Source organism: Garra rufa, chromosome 10 (assembly GCF_049309525.1).
Source record: "Garra rufa chromosome 10, GarRuf1.0, whole genome shotgun sequence".
Taxonomy (NCBI): domain Eukaryota; kingdom Metazoa; phylum Chordata; class Actinopteri; order Cypriniformes; family Cyprinidae; genus Garra; species Garra rufa.
In genome coordinates this window covers 6,937,397-6,949,819 of record NC_133370.1, presented here as the reverse complement: position 1 = coordinate 6,949,819, position 12,423 = coordinate 6,937,397, and the positions used below count along the sequence as shown (strand labels likewise).

At 28.4% G+C, this 12,423-nt stretch overlaps 1 protein-coding gene across 1 annotated transcript in view; it reads left to right on the top strand.

The window, feature by feature from the left end:
* The window catches only part of plpp2a (phospholipid phosphatase 2a), a 47,024-nt gene that overhangs the window by 14,257 nt on the left and 20,344 nt on the right, over positions 1-12,423 (top strand). The gene's annotated exons all lie outside the window — the stretch shown is intronic.

The following is a 12,423-nucleotide window of genomic DNA, read 5'->3' as shown; positions in this document are numbered from 1 at the left end:
TTGTAATTTAATGTATTTGTACCAGCCCTATAAGAATAAATAATGACTGACTTTTCACTTTGGGTCCTTTAATACTTTAAAAAAAATGTGCCTCTAGTTCTTCAGACATGATCTGAACCTGAGAAAGTTTGCATTCCTCAAAAACTCTTTTGTTTGACTCAAATACACCCTGTGCATATCCGTGAGAAATGTCTGTGTGTGATGGTCCAGTACAAGTTGTCATCAGCGTATTTAATCAAATATTTAGTCTTATTTCATACCCATGAAGCGGAGTAGTGAGGACGAGTTCCTAACATTTAATTTGGAGTGTTTTGTTCTCTTCTCTCCGAATTAGTCTGGGACGGCCCGGCCAGATAACATCGGAAAACATGCCAATCTGATTTAACCCAAATCCTCAGATTTTTCAGAGAAGCTGTTGTGTTAAGCGCTTAGAGGCTCCGTCTTTAATTCTTATCAGATGCTTTCCTTCCTCCTTTTAAGCCACGCTTCAATTTCCCCTCCTTACATCTGTGCGAGTCTGTCAGATCGCCTCATATTCTTCACAGACGCCCATATTTCCTCATTTAAACGTTTAAGCTATTATGTGGGCACAAATGGCCGACAAATGATAAAATAATAGGACATACTGGAAGCTTTCTAGTTTTCTGTGTCATGCAGCTCATTTACAGTGACTGCATTACAAATTTACAAACTATCTAGACAATGTTGCATAAAATAAGCAAGTTCCCCAGATCATAGTATGTTGAAAATAGCATGTAAAATAGCATCTTTTCTTTGCACACGATTCTTTAGAAATCCTTCTAATATGCTGATTTGTTGCTCAAGAAACATTTCTGATTATTACCAATGTTGAAAACAGTTGTGCTTCTTCATATTGTTAACTAATAATGTGTAAACTATTATTTCTTTCAGGATTCTTTGATGAATATAAAGTTCTGAAATACAATGTTTTACCATCGCTTTTAATGCATCATAATGCATATCGGCTAAATAAAAGCATTAATAAAAATCTCAACTACTACAACTCCCTGCTAAAAGACCTGATTTTGGGGTATATAATGGTTATCTTTTGCTGTTTTTATTATGTTTATGATTATTTTTTTAGCGCTGAGCCATCTTTTTTCAATATTTTTTTATTTTAATTTAAATTTAATTTATTTTTAATTTTATCACTTTGTAGTTCTAAATTGGATGTATATTTTTTTTTAGAACTGTGAACTTTTTTCATTTTTTGAAATATTTTATTGTATTTATTATTTGTTTTTATTATTATTTTTTTTTAAAGAAATGTATTATGTATTTATTATTTGATTTTATTATTTTTATTTAAAAATTCAGCAAGGTTGCATTTAATTGATCAAAGGTGACAGTAAAGATATTTGTAATGTCCCTAAAGATTTCTATTTCAAATAAATGTTTACTTTTCATCAAAGAGTCATAAAAATATAAAGCTTTCCACAAAAATGATTATTAACCATTGAAAATAAGAAATGTTTCTTGAGCAGTAAATCAGTTATTTAACAAGTTATTTACATTTTCTTTAATAAATAAATGTACAATTTTGGGGTCGTGGATTTGTAAAATATTTTTTGAAGAAGTCTCTTCTGCTCACCAAAGCTGCATTTATTTGATTAAATATACAGTAATACAACAGCAAAATTGTGAGAAATTATTACAGCTTAAAATAGTTTTCCGTTTTCTGAACATATTTTAAAATATAATTTATTTTATTTTATTTATTATTTTATTTTATCATTTTTTTAAGGAAATTATTTATTTATTCAGCAAGAATGCATTCAATTAATCAAAAGTGACAGTAAAGATATTTGTAATGTTACTAAAGATTTATATTTTGAAAAAAAATGTTTAGTTTTCATCAAAGAATCATAAAAAATATCCAAAAAATATGATTATTAACCTTTGAAAATAAGAAATGTTTCTTGAGCAGTAAATCAGTTATTTAACAAGTTATTTACACTTTCTGTAATAAATAAACGTACAATTTTTGGGTCGTAACATTTGTAAAATATTTTTTTAAGAAGTCTCTTCTGCTCACCAAAACTGCATTTATTTGATTAAAATGACAGTAAAAAACAGCAAAATTGTGAGAAATGATTACAGCTTAAAATAGTTTTTCGTTTACTGAATATATTTTAAAATATAATTTATTTATTTTAATTTATAATTTTATTTTATTATTTTTTTAAGAAATTATTTATTTATTCAGCAAGAATGCATTAAATTGATCAAAAGTGACATTAAAGATAATTGTAATGTAAAGAATCATTAAAAATATAAGGCTTTCCACATAAATATGATTATTAACCATGTTTCTTGAGCAGTAAATCAGTTATTTACAAATGAAATCTTTTGAAATATTATATTTTACTCTCAATCACTTTTAATGCATCATAGTGCATATTTGCTGGATAAAAAAATGTACTGACCTCAAACTTTTTAGTGTTTAAACCTAAAAGTGAGGTGAACGTGAACTTGAAAATAATGAATTTAGCTACATGTGATCTGGCGAAACTGGTCATATCTCTTAAATAATACAAACTCCCTATTAAAAGAGCTGATTAAACCAGCTTAAGCTGGTTTACAAGTATGACCTGGTATCCCAGCCTGGCCAAACAATTGTTAAGCTAGTCAGCCAACTTGTTTCTCAGGCTAAAAAGTGTCCAAAACCCTTTTAAAACTAGCCAACCAGACCAGCCAGACCAGCTCATGCTGACGTCACAGAAGTACATACTTGAATGTGTAGTATAGAATGCATATGTAGGCTGTGTTTTAGGGTTTTAGAATCTGTGTGTGTGTGTGTGTGTGTCTTGTTTAGTAGACTGAAGAGTGAATGAATCAGATAATCAGGTCTGTCTTCACTCCGCTGAACATTCAGAATGCATGAAACAAAACCGCAGACCACATGACAGACCGAACGAGGGATCAGAAGAGAGCAGGAGAGATGTGGGTGGTGATATTTGGAAATGAGGGAAAGAAAGAAAGGAATGGGCTGAAGTAAGGAGGGAAAGAAAGAGGTGGACTGGAGGAGGGAGGGGGTCTGTCCTGTCCTGTGTGGATTAGATGTGTCGGGTTTAACGGCCAGTTCTGTGAGCGCATACCACTGAGGATTACTCACTCACACACTTTCATTCTCACTCTCACTCTCACACACACACACACACACACACACACACACACACGTGAGTGGATCAAGAACTGAAAGGAACGTTTGAATGTAACTGTTGGGGAACTAGGACATAATTTAGGCATGGTTCCAAAAATTAGTGGCCTACATATGCTGCATTTTAATACTCTTGTCAGTTCCAATTATAAATTGGATATATTTTTAGAACTGCGCCTTCTATTCTATTCTATTCTATTTTTTTATTTTATTCTATTTTATTCTATTTTATTCTATTTTAATATATTGTATTCTATTCTTTTTTTTTATTTTATTTTATTTTATTTTACTCTCTTCTATTCTATTTTATACCATTTTAATTTATTTTTAATTTATTTTATTTTATTCTGTTTTGTTTTATATTTGATTTTATTTTAATATCACTCCCAAGTTATAAATTTAACATATATTTTCATTTATCATTTAATTCATCATTGTATTTAATTATTTAAGTTAATTTATTATTTTGTTCTATTATTTATTATCACTCCCAAGTTATAAACTGAATAGAACTGTGCCAACTTTTATATTTTATATTTTGCCAGTATTATATTTTTATTTATATATATATTATCTTTTTTATTTTTAAGAAATTATTTATTCATTCAGCAAGGATGCATGTTTTCTTTTCATCAAAGAATCATTAGGATTTTTAAAAAGTTTTTTAAAGAAGTCTCTTCTGCTCACCAAAGCTCTAATTATTTGATAAAAAACATACAAATACAAAAAAATTACAATTTAACATAGCCGTTTTCTGCTTAAATATATTTTAAAATATACTTTTTATTAAAATAAATAAATTATTTACTCAGCAAGGATGCATTGAATTGATCAAAAGTGACAGTAAAAATATTTTTGTAATGTTGCTAAATATTTTTATTTCAAATAAATGCTTATTTTTTTATGAAAGAATCCTGAAAAATATAAGGCTTTCCACAGAAATATGAAGCTGCACAGCTGTTTTCAGCATTGACAAAGTTTCTTGAGCAGCAAATCAGCATATTAGAATGATTTCTGAAGGATCATGTTACACTGAAGACTGGAGTAATGATGCTGAAAATTCAGCTTCGCATCACAGGAATAAATTACATTTTAAAATATATTTAAATAGAAATCAGTTATTTTAAATTCTAATAATATTTCACATTTTTAGTTTTTACTGTTTCTTTAATCAAATAAATGCTTTGTGATTGCAGTTTCTATATGCAGTACTCTACTACTTCCTCTCTGTTATCATCTTTCACTCAAACGTTTTTAACATTTGCTTCATCCTGTCTAACTTGTGCTATAGTGGGTCACAGCCCTAAATGTCTTCCTTCCAGATCGATTTCTTCTTACTAAACGACAACAGCTGCAAAACAGCTAATGTTCATCTGGGGTCACTGAACGATGTTTGTTGTTTGGTGACCCCTTTCTAAAATCCTCCTCTCTGATTGGTGCAGACACTCTGTAGGGTGTTTGTTAGTACAAACTGTTAGCCCAGTGTTTGAGTGTGTCAGCATGATGGAAATCACACAGATTGACGCTCTCAGTATGTCCGTTTCTCAAGTTCATTGAAAATTGCTGTGTGTTTTTTGCATTTTCTCAAAAGTGGGAACCTATGAAGCACACACACCTAAAACTTGAGTTTCCAGTCTCTAGATATGTATTCAGTGTAACTTTGTGGGTTTCTCTTTGCTTTGCTTGGCCAACTACTAATAAAAGATACAGCTAGACTGTGTAAATTGACATTGAATAAGCAGCAGAAAAGCCTTGAACACTGCTAGATTCTGATAGAGTTCATAATGGTGTACACTATCAGTCAGAGGTTTTTGGGCAGTAAGATTTTTAATGTTTTTTAAGTCTCTTCTGCTCACCAAGCCTGCATTTATTTGATCCAATGTACAGTAAAAACCAGTAAAAAAAAAAAATGTTTAAAATAACTGTTTTCTATCTGAATATATTTTAAAACATAATTTATTCCTGTGATTTCAAAGCTGAATTTTTAGCATCATTACTCCAGTCTTCAGTGTCACATGATCCTTCAGAAATCATTCTAATGCTGATTTGCTGCTCAAAAAACATTTATTATTATTACTATGTTGAAAACAGCTGAGTAGATTTTGTTTTAGGTTTCTTTGATGAATAGAAAGTTCAGAAGGACAGCATTTATCTGAGATAAAAAGCTTTTGTAACATTATAAATGTCAATTTAAAGCATGCTTGCTAAATAAAAGCAGCCTATTAACTTCTAGAATTTATTTTCTAAAATTATACTGACTGGAAGCTTTTGAACAGTATAGTGTATAATATTACAAAAGCGTTTTATTTCAGATAAATGCTGATCTTTGGATCTTTCTATTCATCAAAGAATCCTGAAAAAATGTACTCAACTGTTTTACATTTTGATAATAATAAAAATGAACAGCAAATCAGCATAGTAGAATGATTTCTGAAGGATCATGTGACACTGAAGACTGGACTAATGATGCTGAAAATTAAGCTTTGATCACAGGAATATATTAAATTTTTTAAATAACTGTTTTGTAGTTGAATATATTTTAAATAGTAAAAATATTTCACAATTTTGGATCGAATTTTACTGTTTTGGATCAAATAATTCTATTTTATTATATTTTAGAAACATTTATAATGCTACAAAAGATTTCTACTTCAGATAAATGTTCTTCTGAACTTTCTGTGCATCAAAGAAATCTACAAAAAAAATTCTACTTAGCTGTTTTCAACATAGTAATAATAATAAAAATGTTTTCTGAGCAGCAAATTAGAATATTAGAATGATTTCTGAAGGATCATGTGACACTGAAGACTGGAGTAATGATGATAAAAAATCAGCTTTGAAATCACAGGAATAAATTACATTTTAAAATATATTCAAATAGAAAGCAGTTATTTTAAATAGTAAAAATATTTCACAATATTACGGCTTTTGCTGTACTTTAGATTAAATAAATGCAGGCTTGGCGAACAGAAGAGAATTTTTAACTGGTAGTGTATGATGAGTGTTGACCTCAGCTCTTCTTTCTGCTTGCCTGTTAAATGTTGAGAGGTCACTGTCCTTTAAGTGTGCTTTCATACATCCTGCACTTGATTAATGGTGCATTAATTTCCGCTTTACATCATTTAAACACTAAATATGTCAGGACTTGTGATGTTGAGGGCAGCATGTTTGAAACAGCTTTGATCAATCTGACTGAAGTGACTTTTTGTTCTGTTCCTGTCCTTTTTCTGTAATTTCCTCTGACCTAGTTTGTGCATTCTTTGAGACCCTGTCTCTTCATATATTGCGTTGTCTTTGTTGGAAAGACTTAAAAAGATTAGACTTGAGATATTTGCCTGGAAGTCATTGTCATCATGTAAATTCTGTCATCTTGTTTTGATATTATGCAGAGATACAGTGTTTTCTCTCAGTGGCTGTGGTCAGTGTCTGCAGTTTTGTGTGAAAATGACACTGATTCCAGTCCAGAGAGACGGTGAGAATTCACAAGCACACATCCAGCTTGTAAATCAAGGGTTTAGATTCAAGGTCGCCAAGAACATAAAATATCATGGAATGTTAAATTATTTATTCATAGGGAATGAGATGTAACATAGGTATCATATGCTCATATGCTCTTTTGCTCACCAAAGCTGCATTTATTTGATTTGATTTTAAAATAGCTGCTTTCTGTGTGAATATATTTTAAATGATAATTTATTCCTGTGACGCAAAGCTGAATTTTAAGCTTTCAGTGTTGCATGATTCTTCAGAAATCATTCTAGCATGCTGTTTCTGAATTATTATTATTATTATTATTATTATTATTATTATTAAGAAACATTATTGTCAGTGTTCAAAAACAGCTGTGTTTCTTTATATTTTCATAGAAACTGTGATACTGATGAATATAAAAAGTTCAAAAGAACAGTGTTTATTTGAATTGGGAATCTTTTGTAACATTCTAAATGTTTTTACTCTCACTTTTAATTAATTTCATCATTGCATTCATGCTGAAGAAAAGTACTTTTCTTCAATTTTTAAAATGTTTTTTAAAGAAGTCTCTTATGCTCACCAAAGCTGCATTTATTTGATAAAAAACACAGTAAAAATGTCGATTTAAATTTTTTATTATTATTATTATTTTTTTAAATGGCCGTTTTCTATAATAATACATATTAAAATCAAATTTATTTCTGCGACGCAAAGTTGAATTTTATTGGAAAATAAATTGGAAATCATTTGTAACATTATAAATGTTTTTACTCTCACTTTTAATTAATTTGATAAATGCATTTGTGCTGAAGAAAACTACTTTCTTTGGAAAAAGAAAACCTTATTGCAGCTAGTGTTTATTAAAGCCAAAAATTGCCAAAATGATTTGTGCAATTTTTTATATATATTTTTTTAATGTTTTTTTAAAGAAGTCTCTTATGCTCACCAAAGCTGCATTTATTTGATAAAAAACACAGTAAAAATGTCGATTTAATTTTTTTTTTTTTTTTTAAATGGCCGTTTTCTATAATAATACATATTAAAATCAAATTTATTTCTGCGACGCAAAGCTGAATTTTATTGGAAAATAAATTGGAAATCATTTGTAACATTATAAATGTTTTTACTCTCACTTTTAATTAATTTGATAAATGCATTTGTGCTGAAGAAAACTACTTTCTTTGGAAAAAGAAAACCTTATTGCAGCTAGTGTTTATTAAAACCAAAAATTGCCAAAATGATTTGTGCAATTTTTTTATATATATATTTTTTAATGTTTTTTAAAGAAGTCTCTTATGCTCACCAAAGCTTCATTTATTTGATAAAAAACACAGTAAAAATGTCAAGATTTAATTTTTTTTATTTTTTTAAATGGCCGTTTTCTATAATAATACATATTAAAATCAAATTTATTTCTGCGACGCAAAGCTGAATTTTATTGGAAAATAAATTGGAAATCATTTGTAACATTATAAATGTTTTTACTCTCACTTTTAATTAATTTGATAAATGCATTTGTGCTGAAGAAAACTACTTTCTTTGGAAAAAGAAAACCTTATTGCAGCTAGTGTTTATTAAAACCAAAAATTGCCAAAATGATTTGTGCAATTTTTTAAATTATTTTTTTAAAATGTTTTTTAAAGAAGTCTCTTATGCTCACCAAAGCTTCATTTATTTGATAAAAAACACAGTAAAAATGTCAAGATTTAATTTTTTTTTTTTTTAAATGGCCGTTTTCTATAATAATACATATTAAAATCAAATTTATTTCTGCGACGCAAAGCTGAATTTTATTGGAAAATAAATTGGAAATCATTTGTAACATTATAAATGTTTTTACTCTCACTTTTAATTAATTTGATAAATGCATTTGTGCTGAAGAAAACTACTTTCTTTGGAAAAAGAAAACCTTATTGCAGCTAGTGTTTATTAAAACCAAAAATTGCCAAAATGATTTGTGCAATTTTTTTTAATTATTTTTTTAAAATGTTTTTTAAAGAAGTTTCTTATGCTCACCAAAGCTTCATTTATTTGATAAAAAACACAGTAAAAATGTCAAGATTTAATTTTTTTTTTTTTTTAAATGGCCGTTTTCTATAATAATACATATTAAAATCAAATTTATTTCTGCGACGCAAAGCTGAATTTTATTGGAAAATAAATTGGAAATCATTTGTAACATTATAAATGTTTTTACTCTCACTTTTAATTAATTTGATAAATGCATTTGTGCTGAAGAAAACTACTTTCTTTGGAAAAAGAAAACCTTATTGCAGCTAGTGTTTATTAAAACCAAAAATTGCCAAAATGATTTGTGCAATTTTTTTAATTATTTTTTTTTAAATGTTTTTTAAAGAAGTCTCTTATGCTCACCAAAGCTGCATTTATTTGATAAAAAATACAGTAAAAATGTCAAGATTTAAATTATTATTTTTTTTTTTTTGAAATGGCCGTTTTCTATAATAATACATATTAAAATCAAATTTATTTCTGCGACGCAAAGTTGAATTTTATTGGAAAATAAATTGGAAATCATTTGTAACATTATACATGTTTTTACTCTCACTTTTAATTAATTTGATAAATGCATTCATGCTGAAGAAAACTACTTTCTTTGGAAAAAGAAAACCTTATTGCAGCTAGTGTTTATTAAAACCAAAAATTGCCAAAATGATTTGTGCAATTTTTTATATATATATTTTTTAATGTTTTTTAAAGAAGTCTCTTATGCTCACCAAAGCTGCATTTATTTGATAAAAAAAATACAGTAAAAATGTCAAGATTGATTTTTTTTTTTTTTTTTGAAATGGCCGTTTTCTATAATAATACATATTAAAATCAAATTTATTTCTGCGACGCAAAGCTGAATTTTATTGGAAAACATTTGTAACATTATAAATGTTTTTACTCTCACTTTTAATTAATTTGATAAATGCATTTGTGCTGAAAAAAACTACTTTCTTTGGAAAAAGAAAACCTTGTTGCAGCTAGTGTTTATTAAAACCAAAAATTGCCAAAATGATTTGTGCAATTTTTTATATATATATTTGTTAATGTTTTTTAAAGAAGTCTCTTATGCTCACCAAAGCTGCATTTATTTGATAAAAAACACAGTAAAAATGTCAAGATTTAATTTTTTTTTTTTTTTTAAATGGCCGTTTTCTATAATAATACATATTAAAATCAAATTTATTTCTGCGACGCAAAGCTGAATTTTATTGGAAAATAAATTGGAAATCATTTGTAACATTATAAATGTTTTTACTCTCACTTTTAATTAATTTGATAAATGCATTTGTGCTGAAGAAAACTACTTTCTTTGGAAAAAGAAAACCTTATTGCAGCTAGTGTTTATTAAAACCAAAAATTGCCAAAATGATTTGTGCAATTTTTTATATATATATTTGTTAATGTTTTTTAAAGAAGTCTCTTATGCTCACCAAAGCTGCATTTATTTGATAAAAAACACAGTAAAAATGTCAAGATTTAATTTTTTTTTTTTTTTTAAATGGCCGTTTTCTATAATAATACATATTAAAATCAAATTTATTTCTGCGACGCAAAGCTGAATTTTATTGGAAAATAAATTGGAAATCATTTGTAACATTATAAATGTTTTTACTCTCACTTTTAATTAATTTGATAAATGCATTTGTGCTGAAGAAAACTACTTTCTTTGGAAAAAGAAAACCTTATTGCAGCTAGTGTTTATTAAAACCAAAAATTGCCAAAATGATTTGTGCAATTTTTTATATATATATTTGTTAATGTTTTTTAAAGAAGTCTCTTATGCTCACCAAAGCTGCATTTATTTGATAAAAAAAATACAGTAAAAATGTCAAGATTGATTTTTTTTTTTTTTTGAAATGGCCGTTTTCTATAATAATACATATTAAAATCAAATTTATTTCTGCGACGCAAAGCTGAATTTTATTGGAAAACATTTGTAACATTATAAATGTTTTTACTCTCACTTTTAATTAATTTGATAAATGCATTTGTGCTGAAGAAAACTACTTTCTTTGGAAAAAGAAAACCTTGTTGCAGCTAGTGTTTATTAAAACTCATTGATGATGAGATGATGAATAAACTCATTGAATTCAGGCAAATTAGAAGCTGATGCAAGAGTTTTCTCCAGTCATGGCTCATCATATTTTGCAACCTTCCACAAGATTTTAATCATCTTTCTCTCAGCCTGCATTTTCTGTAATAAATCATTTTAAAACTTTGCGATCGGTACGTAAAATGTTTTTTAAAGAAGTCTCTTATGCTCACCCAAGCTGCATTTATTTGATAAAAAATACTGTAAAAATGGCAACATTGTGAAAAAATATTACAATTTAAAATAGCCATATTCTATATATATATATATATATATATATATATATATATATATATATATATATATATATATATATATATATATATATATATTAAAATCGAATTTATTTCAGCGATGCAAAGCTGAATTTTTAGCATCATTACTCCAGTGACACATGATTCTTCAGAAATCATTCTGCTGCTCAAGAAACATTTCTGATTATTATCAATGCTGAAAACAGCTGTGCTACTTTATATTTTCGGTAACACTTTACATTAAGGTTCGTTAGTTAAACGTTAGTTAATGTACTAACTAACATGAACTAACCATGAGCAATACATTTGTTACTGTATTTAGTAATCTTTATTAACATTGTTTGTTCATGTTAGTTCACACTGCATTAACTAATGTTAACAAGATTTTAATAATGTATTAGTAAATGTTGAAATTAACATTTAAAAAGATTAATAAATGCTGTATAAGTGCAGTTCATAATTAGTTCATGTTAACTAATGTGGTTAACTAATGTTAGCTAAAGAACCTTATTATAAAGTGTTACCATATTTTCATAGAAACTGAGATGCATTTTCCATTTCCAGGATTCTCTGATGTATTTAAAAAGTTCAAAAGAGCAGTCTTTATTTAAATTGGAAATCATTTGTAACATTATAAATGTTTTTACTCTCACTTTTAATAAATTTGATAAATGCATTTGTGCTGAAGAAAACTGATTTCTTTTGGAAAAAGAGAACCTTGTTGCAGCTAGTGTTTATTAAAACCAAAAAATGCCAAAATGATGAATAAACTCATTGAATTCAGGCAAATTAGAAGCTGATGCAAGAGTTTTCTCCAATCATGGCTCATCATATTTTGCAACCTTCCGCAAGATTTTTATCATCTCTCTCTCTCAGCCAACATTCCTATCCAAATGTTGTCATATCGCTTCATCACTCCAGCGTGGCAACACTTTCTCTCTCGTTTTCCATCATTGTACGGCCTTCATTTTGGCTGAGCGCAGCCACATTCTCCAAATGATTGTGAAAGAAAATGAGCCATTTTTCTCTTAAATTTAAGACCTGAACAGCTCTTTTAAAAATCTTTTTGGCTGCTGTTAAACACGGATACTATTGTGGTATGGTGTGTATTTTGGCTTTGTTGAGCTTGGGAAGACCAATAACATGTATAATTTCGAATTTCTCGGGGCCCTGGGAAACGCAGAACAAAGTCAAAGGCCACAAGGATAGCAAACTGTGTCCAAATGCGAATTCTTGGCTGTTTGTTTTATCCAGTTTCATCCTGGCTGAAACGCGAGAGCCAGATGACATTGCGACAGGCCCCAAGACAATAGCGCTGCTTCTTCTGTGAGTTCGGACCCATGCGAGCGTGAAGACAAACGATCCTTTGGCGCGGCGCCCGATCACTCGGCACTGTAATAACTTCAAAATATGCC